Source organism: Ovis aries, chromosome X, assembly GCF_016772045.2.
Source record: "Ovis aries strain OAR_USU_Benz2616 breed Rambouillet chromosome X, ARS-UI_Ramb_v3.0, whole genome shotgun sequence".
NCBI lineage: Eukaryota > Metazoa > Chordata > Mammalia > Artiodactyla > Bovidae > Ovis > Ovis aries.
The window spans coordinates 39,553,331-39,566,620 of record NC_056080.1 but is presented as its reverse complement, the minus strand read 5'-3'; the positions used below and the strand labels follow the sequence as shown (position 1 = coordinate 39,566,620).

General features: G+C 46.1%; 1 long non-coding RNA gene across 11 annotated transcripts in view; it reads right to left on the bottom strand.

Annotated features, from left to right (window-relative positions):
- Nucleotides 1–353: 353 nt before the first annotated feature.
- Nucleotides 354–13,290, bottom strand: part of LOC121818302 (uncharacterized) — an 89,678-nt gene continuing 76,741 nt past the window's right edge. For 9 of the 11 annotated variants that reach the window (XR_006058358.2, XR_006058356.2, XR_006058361.2 and 6 more), the window contains one exon: nucleotides 354–9,403. This is a non-coding gene — a long non-coding RNA (uncharacterized LOC121818302). The remainder of the gene's footprint in view (nucleotides 9,404–13,290) is intronic. The other 2 variants (XR_009598775.1, XR_009598776.1) reach the window with 2 other exon arrangements.

Sequence of the window (13,290 nt, the reverse complement as noted above, 5' to 3'; positions counted from 1 at the left end):
ACTCCAAGAGCAGCTCTGAGGATAGAAACCCTGCTGTTGACCCCTGGGAGGTGGGCATCTCCACATCCAAAAATATCTTCCAGGTGGATAAGGAGGGATACACTAAAAACCTAAGAAAGAACTAGAAGAAAACAGAAACTAATATTTTACATGATTGGGGTAAGAAAACATTTCCTAGACAAGCCATGAGATCCAGAAGTCATGGAGAAGATGGACAGATTTGACGATGTAGAAGTAAAACCTTGCATATGAAAAGAAGACATCATGAACACTGTCTAAGATAAATAACACACTGGGAGAAAAAATGTGGAGAAGGCGGCGAAGGCAAAGACCACAATGCCATATGGAAAGGGTAGTATGAAGAGCAGGTTTTATTGGGAAATTTTTCAAGTAAATGCTCAGCAAGATGAGGTACACGGAGCCTGTGTTCTCGTCAGTCCACTCTGGGTGCTGCCTTTTAATTGTGCTTGAAGAGGTTTTACAAACAGAGAACAGTCAAGACTTGGAGGTATGCATGGGAGGAAGGGGAGCCCTCAGCCCAAAGCAAACTTGGGTTCAGTCACAGCTGAGGGAAGGGCAGAGATCCTCAGCCTGAGCAAGCAACAACAGGATTCCAGGAGTCATCACTGAACCATTCTGCTTGTAACTCCACAAAATGTTTGCAACATACATAACCGGCAAAATGGTACTATCTCAGATAAGCAAAGAATTTCTACAAATTAGAAAAAAAAATAGTCCAATTAAAACAAGCAAAGTATAGGAACACAAATCACAGATGAAGAAGTACATAAGACCCGAAAATATATGAAAAGATGTTCAATTTCACCCAGTGATGAGTAATATACAAAATTAAATCCAAAATGAAATACATTTTTTAACTGTTCCCCTGGCAAAAAAAAAAAAAAAAAGGAAACAACTGACAGTAGCTCAAGTTGGCGGGAGGGTAAATTGGTTCAGTATTTTTTGTAAAGCAATTTGGCAGTATCTTTCACAACTGTAAGTGTATAAATCCTCTTTGCTCAATATCCCCTACAGAAATCAATCTTAAGGAAACACAAAAACTGAAAGAGACATGAATTCATTCATTCCGAAAATATTTATTGCATGCTATTCCATGTACTGGGGGCTGTTCCAGGTGTTGGCACCATTCCAGGTGCTAGGGGATGGAGCAGTGAAAAAGCAAGTTTCTGCTCACTTTCTAATGGAGGACACAATTAAAAACCTGTGGGCAATTAAAAATAAATCAATTTTTTAAAAACTAAGAAACAAAAAATGTATGGGCAAATGAGGTACCATTACACTCACCAGGGATGCTACAAGTAAGAAGGCTGACAATGTTGAGTGCTGATAAGAATACGGAGCAACCAGAACTCTCATACTTTGCTGCTGGGCATGTAAAATAATTTATCAATTTCTTATAAAGTGAAATATACCCTTGTCATATAAACCTGTATTAGCACTCTTAAGTATTCACCTAGAAGAAAGGAAAACATATGATCACAAATCCTTGCAGATGAACATTCATAGCACTTTTATTTATGACTGACCCAAATGTCCATCAATAGAATAGACAGATGGTGATAGATCCACACAAAGATAGACTACTCAGCAATAAAAAGGAATTAACTACAGGTACACGCAACATAGATGAACCTCTAAAACACACTGAACAGAATATTATGTAGTCACATAAGTACAAGTCATATAAGAGGGCATCCTATATGATTACATTTATATGAAACACCAGAAAAGACAAAAATTGATCTCTATGGGCAAAGCAAATCAGTGCTTGGCTGCGGGGTGGGAGGAGGGGATTGACTGCAAAGGGGGCACGAGGAAACTCTGGGGTGATGAAAATGTTCTAGACTTTGATTATGGGACTTCCCTGGTGGCTCAGATGGTAAAGCGTCTGCCTACAATGTGGGAGACCCAGGTTCGATCCCTGGGTCGGGAAGATCCCCTGGAGAAGGAAATGGCAACCTACTCCAGTACTCTTGCCTGGAGAATCCCATGGACAGAGGAGCTTGCAGGCTACAGTCCATGGGGTCGCCAAGAGTCGGACATGACTGAGCGACTTCACTTTGATTGTGGTAGTGGTTACACGGGTGGTGGTCACATAGGCTATGTTTGTCAAAGCTCATCAATCTGTATACTTAAAATGGGTGTATTTTATTATGTGTAAATTATCACTAAAGTTGATGAAAAGAAAATGTGTGGGTGGACTCTTGCTATCTAATGCACAATCCCACCCCCAAGACCTTCTGGAGGCAAGTGCATGGGTTCTATCTCGTGGCCTGCAAATCAGGCACCAAGCACCATGCTAGACTGTGTGAGAGACACTGAACCCCACAGTCACACAGAGGAGGACACAAGGGGACACCTGGCAGGAAGTGCTCGCTCTCTCTCGCTCAGGAAATATAAGACAGTGTTTTGATCAGAAGCAGCAGATGTGAACTGAAATAGTACTGCTCTAGGATGTCAGGGACTCACTGCCAAAAGCTGAATCCATCCCATTCTATCAGTCAAAGCAGGCACAGGACCCACCTGGGTTCAAAGCGGTAGAGAAACAGACCTCTCTACCCGATGGAGGTGTGGTGGGTCACACTGCAGAAAAACATGTGGGATATTGTGGTAGGCATCTTTTAAAAGTGCAACCCATCCCAACTATATATATATAGTGAGATCTCATTTTTCTCTGCTCTTTAGTGGAGTTTTAAATTGGGCTCCAACAATATTGACAAAGGGCAAAGGTTTGAGAAAGGCAGGATTATTGGTAGTCACCCAGTGGCATACAGAGCTTTACTAAATATACATTAGCAATATTAGGTGTTACAGAAGTTAGCGTCTCCAAATAACTGATTACTTTTCCTTCTACAGCCCCTGGAGTGTATAGTAGTGTCTCTCTTACTCCAGGATTCCCCTCTGCTATTAGCCCTCACCCCTCCCTTTGGGTCAACCTAATCTGAAAGGCATTTCTCTGGGCCACACCTGACTCTACAGACTCAGTTCAGCTCAGTCGCTCAGTCGTGTCTGACTCTTTGCGACCCCATGAATTGCAGCACGCCAGGCCTCCCTGTCCATCACCAACTCTCGGAGTCTACTCAAACCCATGTCCATCAAGTCGGTGATGACATCCAGCCATCTCATCCTCTGTCATCCCCTTCTCCTCCTGCCCCCAATTCCTCCCAGCATCAGAGTCTTTTCCAATGAGTCAACTCTTTGCATGAGGTGGCCAAAGTATTGGAGTTTCAGCTTCAACATCAGTCCTTCCAATGAACACCCAGGACTGATCTCCTTTAGGATGGACTGGTTGGATCTCCTTGCAGTGCAAGGGACTCTTCAAGAGTCTTCTCCAACACCACAGTTCAAAAGCATCAATTCTTCAGTGCTCAGCTTTCTTCACAGTCCAACTCTCACATCTATGCATGACCACTGGAAAAACCATAGCCTTGACTAGACAGACCTTTGTTGGCAAAGTAATGTCTCTGCTTTTTAATATGCTACCTAGGTTGGTCATAACTTTCCTTCCAAGGAGTAAGTGTCTTATAATTTCATGGCTGCAATCACCAACTGCAGTGATTCTGGAGCCTCCCAAAAATAAAGTCTGACACTGTTTCCACTGTTTCACCATCTATTTGCCATGGAGTGATGGGACCTGATGCCATGATCTTCATTTTCTGAATGTTGAGCTTTAAGACAACTTTTTCACTCTCCTCTTTCACTTTCATCAAGAGGCTTTTTAGTTCCTCTTCACTTTCTGCCATAAGGGTGGTGTCATCTGCATATCTGAGGTTATTGATATTTTTCCTGGCAGTTTTGATTCCAGCTTGTGTTTCTTCCAGTCCAGCGTTTCTTCATAGAAGTTAAATAAGCAGGGTGACAATATACAGCCTTGGCGTACTCCATTTTCTATTTGGAACCAGTCTGTTGTTCCATGTCCAGTTCTAACTGTTGCTTCCTGACCTGCATACAGATTTCTCAAAAGGCAGGTCAGGTGGTCTGGTATTCCTATCTCTTTCAGAATTTTCCACAGTTTCTTGTGATCCACACAGTCAAAGGCTTTGGCATAGCCAATAAAGCAGAAATAGATGTTTTTCTGGAACTTGCTTGCTTTTTCCATGATCCAGTGGATGTTGACAATTTGATCTTTGGTTCCTCTGCCTTTTCTAAAACCAGCTTGAACACCAGGAAGTCCACAGTTCACATATTGCTGAAGCCTGATATGGAGAATTTTGGGCATTACTTTACTAGCGTGTGAGATGAGTGCAATTGTGTGGTAGTTTGAGCATTCTTTGGCATTGCCTTTCTTTGGGATTAGAATGAAAACTGACCTTTTCCAGTCCTGTGGCCACTGCTGAGTTTTCCAAATTTGCTGGCATATTGAGTGCAGCACTTTCACAGCATCATCTTTCAGGATTTGAAATAGTTCAACTGGAATTCCATCACCTCCACTAGCTTTGTTTGTAGGGATGTTTTCTAAGGCCCGCTTGACTTCACATTCCAGGATGTCTGGCTCTAGGTGAGTGATCACACCATCATGATTATCTGGGTCATGAAGATCTTTTTTTATACTGTTCTTCTGTGTATTCTTGCCACCTCTTCTTAATATCTTCTACTTCTGTTATCTATTCCATTTCTGTCCTTTATTGAGCCCATCTTTGCATGAAGTGTTCCCTTGATATCTCTAATTTTCTTGAAGAGATCTCTAGTCTTTCCCATTCTGTTCTTTCCCCGCCCCCCCCCCCTTCTGTTCTTTTCTTCTGTTTCTTTGCATTGATCGCTGAGGAAGGCTTTCCTATCTCTCCTTGCTATTCTTTGGAACTCTGCATTCAGATGCTTATAGCTTTCCTTTTCTCCTTTGCTTTTGGCTTCGCTTCTTTTCACAGCTATTTGCAAGGCCTCCCCAGACAGCCATTTTGCTTTCTTGAATTTCTTTTTCTTGGGGATGGTCTAGCTCCCTGTCTCCTGTACAATGTTATGAACCTCCGTCCATAGTTCATCAGGCACTCTATCTATCAAATCTAGTCCCTTAAATCTATTTCTCACTTCCACTGTATAGTCATAAGGGATCTGATTTAGGTCATACCTGAATGGTCTAGTGGTTTTCCCTACTTTCTTCAATTTAAGTCTGAATTTGGCAATAAGGAGTTCATGATCTGAGCCACAGTCAGCTCCCAGTCTTGTTTTTGCTGACTATATAGAGCTTCTCCATCTTTGGCTGCAGAGAATATAATCAATCTGATTTTGGTGTTGACCATCTGGTGATGTCCATGTGTAGAGTCTTCTCTTGTGTTGTTGGAAGAGGGTGTTTGCTATAACTAATGCGTTCTCTTGGCAAAACTCTATTAGCCTTTGCCCTGCTTCATTCTGTACTCCAAGGGCAAATTTGCCTGTTACTCCAGGTGTTTCTTGACTTCTTACTTTTGCATTCCAGTCCCCTATAATGAAAAGGACATCTTTTTTGGGTGTTAGTTCTAGAAGGTCTTGTAGGTCTTCATAGAACCATTCAGCTTCAGCTTCTTCAGCGTTCCTGGTCAGGGCATAGACTTGGATTACCATGATATTGAATGGTTTGCCTTGGAAATGAACAGAGATCATTCTGTCGTTTTTGAGATTGCATCCAAGTACTGCATTTTGGACTGTTGTTGATTATGATGGCTACTCCATTTCTTCTAAGGGATTCCTGCCCACAGTAGTAGATATAATGGTCATCTGAGTTAAATCCACCCATTCCAGTCCATTTTAGTTCGCTGATTCCTAGAATGTCCACCTTCACTCTACAGACTCACCTCCCAGAAATTCAATCTCTGTTCAAGTCCCTCCAGGCATTTACAATATCTTGTAGAGCTATGCTGCAATGCCTCACTGCACCAACAGGTGGCAGCCTAACACTTGACTCAGCCTTGTATTCTAAGGAAAGGGGATATGGAATAGGGTTGGGGAGAAAGGCAGCAAAGGAAATATCTAACATTACTATGTCACAGCCTGAAATTTCCAAGTTTGAAATTTTAATTGTTCTAAGATACCCATTCAATCTATGACAGCTGTACTAAATGTACCAGAGGGAGCCTTGATAATATAAGATTTCATTCAATACCCCGACTCATTTTGGAACCAGTGAACAAACCATAATGGATAAGCCACTCTGCCAAGGGTACTCTATTAGACTCTTAAAGTGGGTCATGAAAGGAAGAAATCCAGTTCCTACTTTCAAGGCACCTACATAGTAACTTTCAAGGCAGCGCCAAGACTGTCTAATCAACTTGAAACCGGCAACTGAGGGCTAGGTGTGGGCCAGTAGGAGCCCATGATTGCCCTAGCAGAGGGGAAGGGGAGAGGGGTCAACGTGGAAGGCGTAGAGTGGGAGGGCCAAAAGGAAACCCGGATGTTAATGTGCATAGGATACAGTTGGACAAAATGTCAGAGGAAAATAGAGAAAAAAAGAACAGTAAAAAGAATGTTGCAGGAACAGACAGACTTGACTCGAATGGAGGGTACAGACCCTAATCTCAAATTATAAGATGTTAGTGCCAACAGGAACCCCAGAGACCATCCAGCCCTGATTAGCTAGGAGGGCCACCATGGGTGAGCAGCGTGCCTGGACTGGAACGTGGCACCCTGACTTCCACGTGAGGTCTCACCAAGTGTTGAGTAAGGATGATGTAACACAGGCAGAGAAACAGCTATTAGTCAGAATTTCCAAGAGGCAGTAACCTCTCCTCTTTTTCACCGAGTCCAGCTCAGTTTGGCAACTCCCCAAGTGACCCTGGGGAGGTTGCTTGTCCTCTGAGCCTGATTTCCTTCTCTTATCAAATGCTTCTTGGATGCTTCGTGCTCTTCCTGATGCTTTCTTTACATGTTAATTCATTTCGTCCTTGCTACAATCTTCTGAGGTAGTATGATGATCACCATCCCCATTGGACAGATGAGGAAACTGAGGTAGAGGTTAGTAAACTCATCCAAGGCCACACAGTGAGGAAGTGGTGGAGAATTAGTTCAACCCAGGGCTGTCTGGCTCTAATTCTGTGCTCTCAATTGCTAGGAAATCCTGCCCTTCAGTGGGCTGGGCTGGACCAAATAGATGCCCTCCAAGGTCCCTTCAAGGGCAGACACGGTAAACTTCTACCCACTTCCTTCCTCTAACTGCTCCAGAGCCCAGGCGATATTCAGTTGAAAATCCTCACCAAATGGCCATGTATTCTTCTGCTTTGGGGCCCATTTTACAACTCTAGACATCATGGAAAAGGCCAGTGGGGATGATCAGAATCCTGAGACGAGAGACAAATGTGGAGGGGAATGGAAGGACTTGCCTTTTTCAACCCGTTCGTCTTTGTTGTTGTTTCTCTCTGTGGCTGTTCTTATGCACAGAGGGTCCACTTTTCCAAATGTGATTTTTAAACTGCAGCAGAGAGAAAGCCAAATAAACACAGAATGGTCGGCCAAAGGCCCGTACTTTCTATTCCCTGGTTACAAAGTAAAATTAGCTAGCTGGTGGCCAGGGCTGGGAGATTTATTTTGGTCTGAAGTCAACCCACAGATTAACAATATTGGCAAGAACTATACAGGAGGGGAAAATATTTTGGACAAGGCTGCATATGTGTGTGGATACATCATCCCCCTCTGTACAGCGGCCAAGGTTAAAGGGAAGGGGAGTCAGGAGCAGGCTGTGTGGTGTCCTTTCCGTGAATAGCCACTTTCTCTATCACAGCGCCAGCGCACGCTCTCTGAGGGCAGTCACACAGCACCTTGCAGGACAGAGGAAAGGTGGCCGGGAAAGCACACTCACCATCTTTCAGATGGGCTTGCTCTCCCTTTATTCCTCCTTTCCTTCCAAGACCCACATTCCATTCTGAGGATAATTCTCAGGCAAGAGCAATTTCCGGATTCTCAAGGACTCACCGAGGGTAGTGTCAGAAAAAATTATCCAAAATTGGAAATAGGCGAAAGAGATTATTGGGTGTTCCAGCTGCACTGTGCAGGGCTGGCACCTTTGATTGATTTCCTATTGACTGGGCCATTTTACAATCCCATAGCGGCAGAGGTTGGTTAACTTTCAGATTTTTGTCTGGTAGCGATGCAAATAATTTCTAACCTAGCTGTCTCACCCTAAGATTCTTCTATTAAGTTACCTAGAAATACCGAGCTACTCACATTCTCACTGTAACCAGATTTAACACCTTAGACGTTTCCTCATTAAGGAATGAGTTAAATTAAATCTTTGACATGTGGTCATTTTATATTTGCATGCGAGTCAAGTGTTTTCACCTTTGGAAAATTCCACTTTAACACAGGAATGTGGGTATGTATTGACGGGACATTTTTTTCCTGGCCTCTTTGTCTTCAGAACTCAAGCTCCAGGGCCAAGACCTCATACTCCTCAGGGTGGAGTCCACACAGCCCTTCTACAGCAGGGAGCTTTCCCGGCCCCCTTCGTGGCTATCATGGCTATTGGCAGATGGGTCCCTGGCCCTGGCCTTGCTCATCTCCATCCTGGCCTAAAGCGTGCTGGTCCTTCAGGGAACAGTCAAGGGGTAGGAAAGTTATATAGGACCCACAGGAGTCACCAGACCTCTTCCTAGAAGACCTTGTGGACTTGGGCAAAGGAAGCCTTCAATTCTCAGACTCTGAGGAAGTGTTCTCATTCTCAGAATAAGAATAGTCATCTCTACATTGCAGACTTCACAAGGAGTTTCTAAAGTGCTTCTCAAACTTCAGTGTGCATATGACTCACCTGGGGTAATCTTAATATACAAATTCTGATTCAGCAGGGCTGGGGAGCATCTGAGGGGGTCCTAATAGGCCCTCAGGGGAGGTTGCTTCCGGTCCATGAGCCCTCTGAGTAGCAAGGCTCTGGGGTTGCTGGGAGAGCCTGCCCCTGGAAAACCCCAGGGCATAGCAAATATACCTGTGAGGAGTTAATGATTTATATACTTAGGGCGCCACTCCTGCAAAAGCACGGGTCTGAATCAACCCCAGGAACAGCCATCTCCTAAACCCATGCTGTGCCTGGGCCGTCACTCACCTGATCTCCCTTAATCCCATAACCAGCCCGGAAGTCATTCCAGTTTTGCTCAAGAGGAAACCGGGGTACACACCAGTCACCTAAGAGCGCTGGCTTTTGGAGCCGGGTTTGCCGAGCTCTAACCACATTACCGCACAGCTTCCTTCCTCCACCACAACTTCGCAGGCCTCGGCTCCTCGGCCACATCCCCAGGGGCCTTCGAAAGGGACAAGGGAGAACTTTCCTCCTTACCACGTGGCCCCCACTGCCCTCACATTCCCTAGATGATTCCTCCACCCTCTCCCCGTGCAGCTGTCAGAGGGAGGGCGCGACTTCTGATTCATTCCACAGTAGACAAATGCTCCTGGACAATCTACAGTGGGCAGAGCTTGCTTCTTCACCCTGGAGAGGAACAGGGAGAAATTCAAACAATGAAAAACAGATCTCTGCCTTCAAGGAGGTTAGAATCCAAAGGAGAAGCTACTACGTAGATACACTGCGATACACATTCAGATAGTCTCTGCCAGTCCTTTTGTCAGGGGAGCCCCTCTCTCCTCTGGATAGGGCCCCTGTTTATCAGCAGACCTTTTGGTCTGCAAAGATAATCCTGCTGAGTTTTTTATGGACTGGGTGGGGGTGGGTGGCGGCAGGGAGGACAAGGCAGGTGGCAGATGGGGGCGGGGGGAGGGGGCAATGTGAGCAGCAATTAGATTTCTGTTTCAGTTGACGGTGTGTGCTTCTGGGGACCCAGGGACTGGGTGCTCCTTTGCCAAATGTAAATATCAAACCAATAAATGCTAATGTAGCATGAAAAAGTGCTGATTTGGGAGAAAGTTCCAATCATTTAGAGAGCTTGTCGCAGAAAGCATTTAGGTGTTCTGGCTGCAAGGAAGCTGGGGAGGGAATTAAGGGGATAGAATTCGTAGCTCCCTTCTGGGTGGTGGTACTACCCCGGCCACCCACTCCAGGGAAAGGGAACCAACAAGGACGGACGCAGCAGGGTGTTGGGAGGGGACAGTAAATAAGAAAAGCCAGCAAAGGGGGTCAAGTTCCTAAACATCTGGCATCAGTAGAGGGAGATAGCAAAGAGCCCTGTTGGGCTGGTGTACTGGATGACCCTGAGGGATGGGATGGGGAGGGAGGCGGGAGGGAGGGTCAGGATGGGGAACACATGTACACCCACGGCTGATTCATGTGAATGTATGGCAAAACCCACAATAGTGTAAAGTGATTCAGTTCAGTTCAGTCGCTCAGTTGTGTCCGACTCTTTGTGACCCCATGAATCACAGCACGCCAGGCCTCCCTGTCCATCACCAACTCCCAGAGTCCACCCAAACCCATGTCCACCGAGTTGGTGATGCCATCCAGCCATCTCATCCTCTGTCATCCCCTTCTCCTCCTGCCCCCAATCCCTCCCAGCATCAGGAGTCTTTTCCAATGAGTCAGCTCTTCACATCAGGTGGCCAAAGTATTGGAGTTTCAGCTTCAATATCAGTCTCTCCAATGAAAACCCAGGACTGATCTCCTTTAGGATGGACTGGTTGGATCTCCTTGCAGTGCAAGGGACTCTCAAGAGTCTTCTCCAACACCACAGTTCAAAAGCATCAATTCTTCAGCACTCAGCTTTCTTTATAGTCCAATTCTCACATCCATACATGACCACTGGAAAACCATAACCTTGACTAGACGGACCTTTGTCGGCAAAGCAATGTCTCTGCTTTTAATATGCTATCTAGGTTGGTCATAACTTTCCTTCCAAGGAGTAAGCGTCTTTTAATTTCATGGCTGCAATCACCATCTGCAGTGATTTGGGAGCCCCCCAAAATAAAGTCAGCTACTGTTTCCACTGTTTCCCCATCTATTTGCCATGAAGTGATGGGACCGGATGCCATGATCTTAGTTTTCTGAATGTTGAGCTTTAAGCCAACTTCTTCACTCTCCTCTTTCACTTTCATCAAGAGGCTCTTTAGTTCTTCACTTTCTGCCATAAGGGTGGTTAGCCTCCAATTAAAATAAATTAAAAACAAAAAAACAAAGAGCCCTGTTATTGAGATTTCTGTGACCTTGACACCTGCCTTGATGGGTCTTTGCCCAAGGTCATGGTAATCTTCATGGATGTCTTGAAGGTGGCCCCAGCCACACCACCCCACCTTCAGGGACCCCTTTCTGATTGAGGGCTCTGATCTCTCTGTCCCACCCTACCATACACCCATACTTCTAGCAAGCCTGTCAGGATCTCCCCACCTCACAGAGGCCCTGGAGGAACCCTGTAAATCCTCATGAACTTGACTCAATACAAATGGCTGTCAAGGGAGCTCAGAAAAGAAAGTAGGGAAGTGTGTTGGAGAGAAGACTCTGCTGGGGTCCAGACCTGGCTCTGCCACCTCTTGACCTTAGAAAAGATATCATACCTCTCTGAGCCTAGAAGCCTCAGTTGCTCCACCTGTAGAATGGGAATAACCACTTCTGCCTCGACAATTAAATGAGATAGTGATATATGTGTGAGGGCTTGGGAGCTCGAACATCGAGCCGGCAGGTCGCAGGGGAGATTAGCAGCAGTGGGGCTCTGCAGCCAGACCCTTGTGAATGACGTCACACTCTGCCATGGCCCAGACTTGCTGGGTTCTCTTTCTGGTCCCAGGACACTAAGCAAACACCTTAAGCCTCCTTACAGCACTGCTGCTTCTGAACATCAAAGGGAAAGAACATTCAGAGGGAAAACCACTCAAGCACTGTCCCCACCTCCTCCTTTTTAACCCAACCTGGCCATCTAATCTGGTCAAGTTTACCTCTAAATATCTCTGGAACCTGCCTCTCGCTTTTCCTTACATTCTGTTCCCAGAGCTGCTGCCTTGGTTCAGATCCTCTTGACTTTTTTAATAACTTACTTTTAAAAATATTTATTTACCTATTTTTTTATTTTGGCTGTTCTAAGTCTTCCTTGCTACACGTGGGCTTTGCTAGTTGCGGCGAGCGGGGGCTTTGCTCCAGCTGCAGTATGTGGGATTCTCACTGCAGTGGCTTCTCTTGGTGCAGAGCTCGGGCTCTAGAGCATGCAGGCTTCAATAGCTGAGGTGCATGGGCTTAGCTGCCTGCAGCATGTGGGATCTTCCTGGACCAGGGATCGAACTCGAGTCCCCTGCATTGGCAGGTGGCTTTTTATCCACTATGCTACCAGGGAAGTCCTCCTCTTGACTTTTGTCCACAACCCTGCAGGCTCCTTGCTTCATTCTTCCCACCCCAGACCCCTGTTCTTCCTCGCGGCTGCCTCCGTTACCCTACTGCTCTGCTTTCACCCTGACTTCCAGCCTCCTCTGGCCCTGCCCTCACAGCCCAGCCCTCCTGCTCAGATGCCCCAGAACCGGCTTCTGTACTTCAGGGTCTCTGCATCTGCTACTTAAGCCAGACAGCAACTCTGACATTTTGGCGCAGCTGGAACCCCCAACCCCTTGGTTACTCTCAGTGGGATGTAAGCTCCTTCCCACGCACTTTCTTCTCTCTCTCAGGGCTTGCACAGCTCTCGGCCAAGGAGAACAGTTTTCTGGGTTTCCATGAATGTAAACTCCCTTAGAATGCACTCAGAAGCCCAAGGTCAAGCTCTGGGAGGACAGTTTCTGGTAAGGAGGCATAGCTGGGCCCTGAGCTTTGGCGGCTGTCTCTCCTTCATTTTTCCTTTCCACAACCTTGGGATTCTCTCTGAGACCTTGAGCTCACTGTTGAGCTAGGCGGAGGCATGCAAAGACCTTGCAGAAAAATGTCAAGGGTCTAGGGAAGAATAGCTAAGGCAGTTCTCAGTCTTTCCAACTCTCCCAGCATGCTCTGAGCCAGGCCAAGCTCTGGAGATAGAGCAAAGGCCAAGGCAGACCCAGATTCTGCCCTCCTGGAGACACCTGCCCTAGGGGATGTCAGACAGCATGGCATGAGGACGCTCTGTGGAGGGCACGTGTGGAGAGAACTGAGACCCCTAGCCTGCGGCCAGAACCAGCTCGCCAGCCCCGGGAGTGAACCACTTTGGAAGTGGATGCTGTGGCTCCAGCGGAGCCTTCAGACAACTGCAGCCTTGGCGGCCTCTGAGGGCATCCTTCAGAGAGATGCTGGGCCACAACTGCCCAGCCAAGCCTCAGATTTGATTTCTGCACCGGAGAAACCAAGAGAGTGGAAAAAATGACTTCTGTTGTTTTAAGCTACTAAGTTTTAGGGTGATTTGTTACCTCGATATCTATAACTAATACTGTGGCACAGATGATTGAACTCAGGTGGGATAATAATATATATCATTATAACCCACC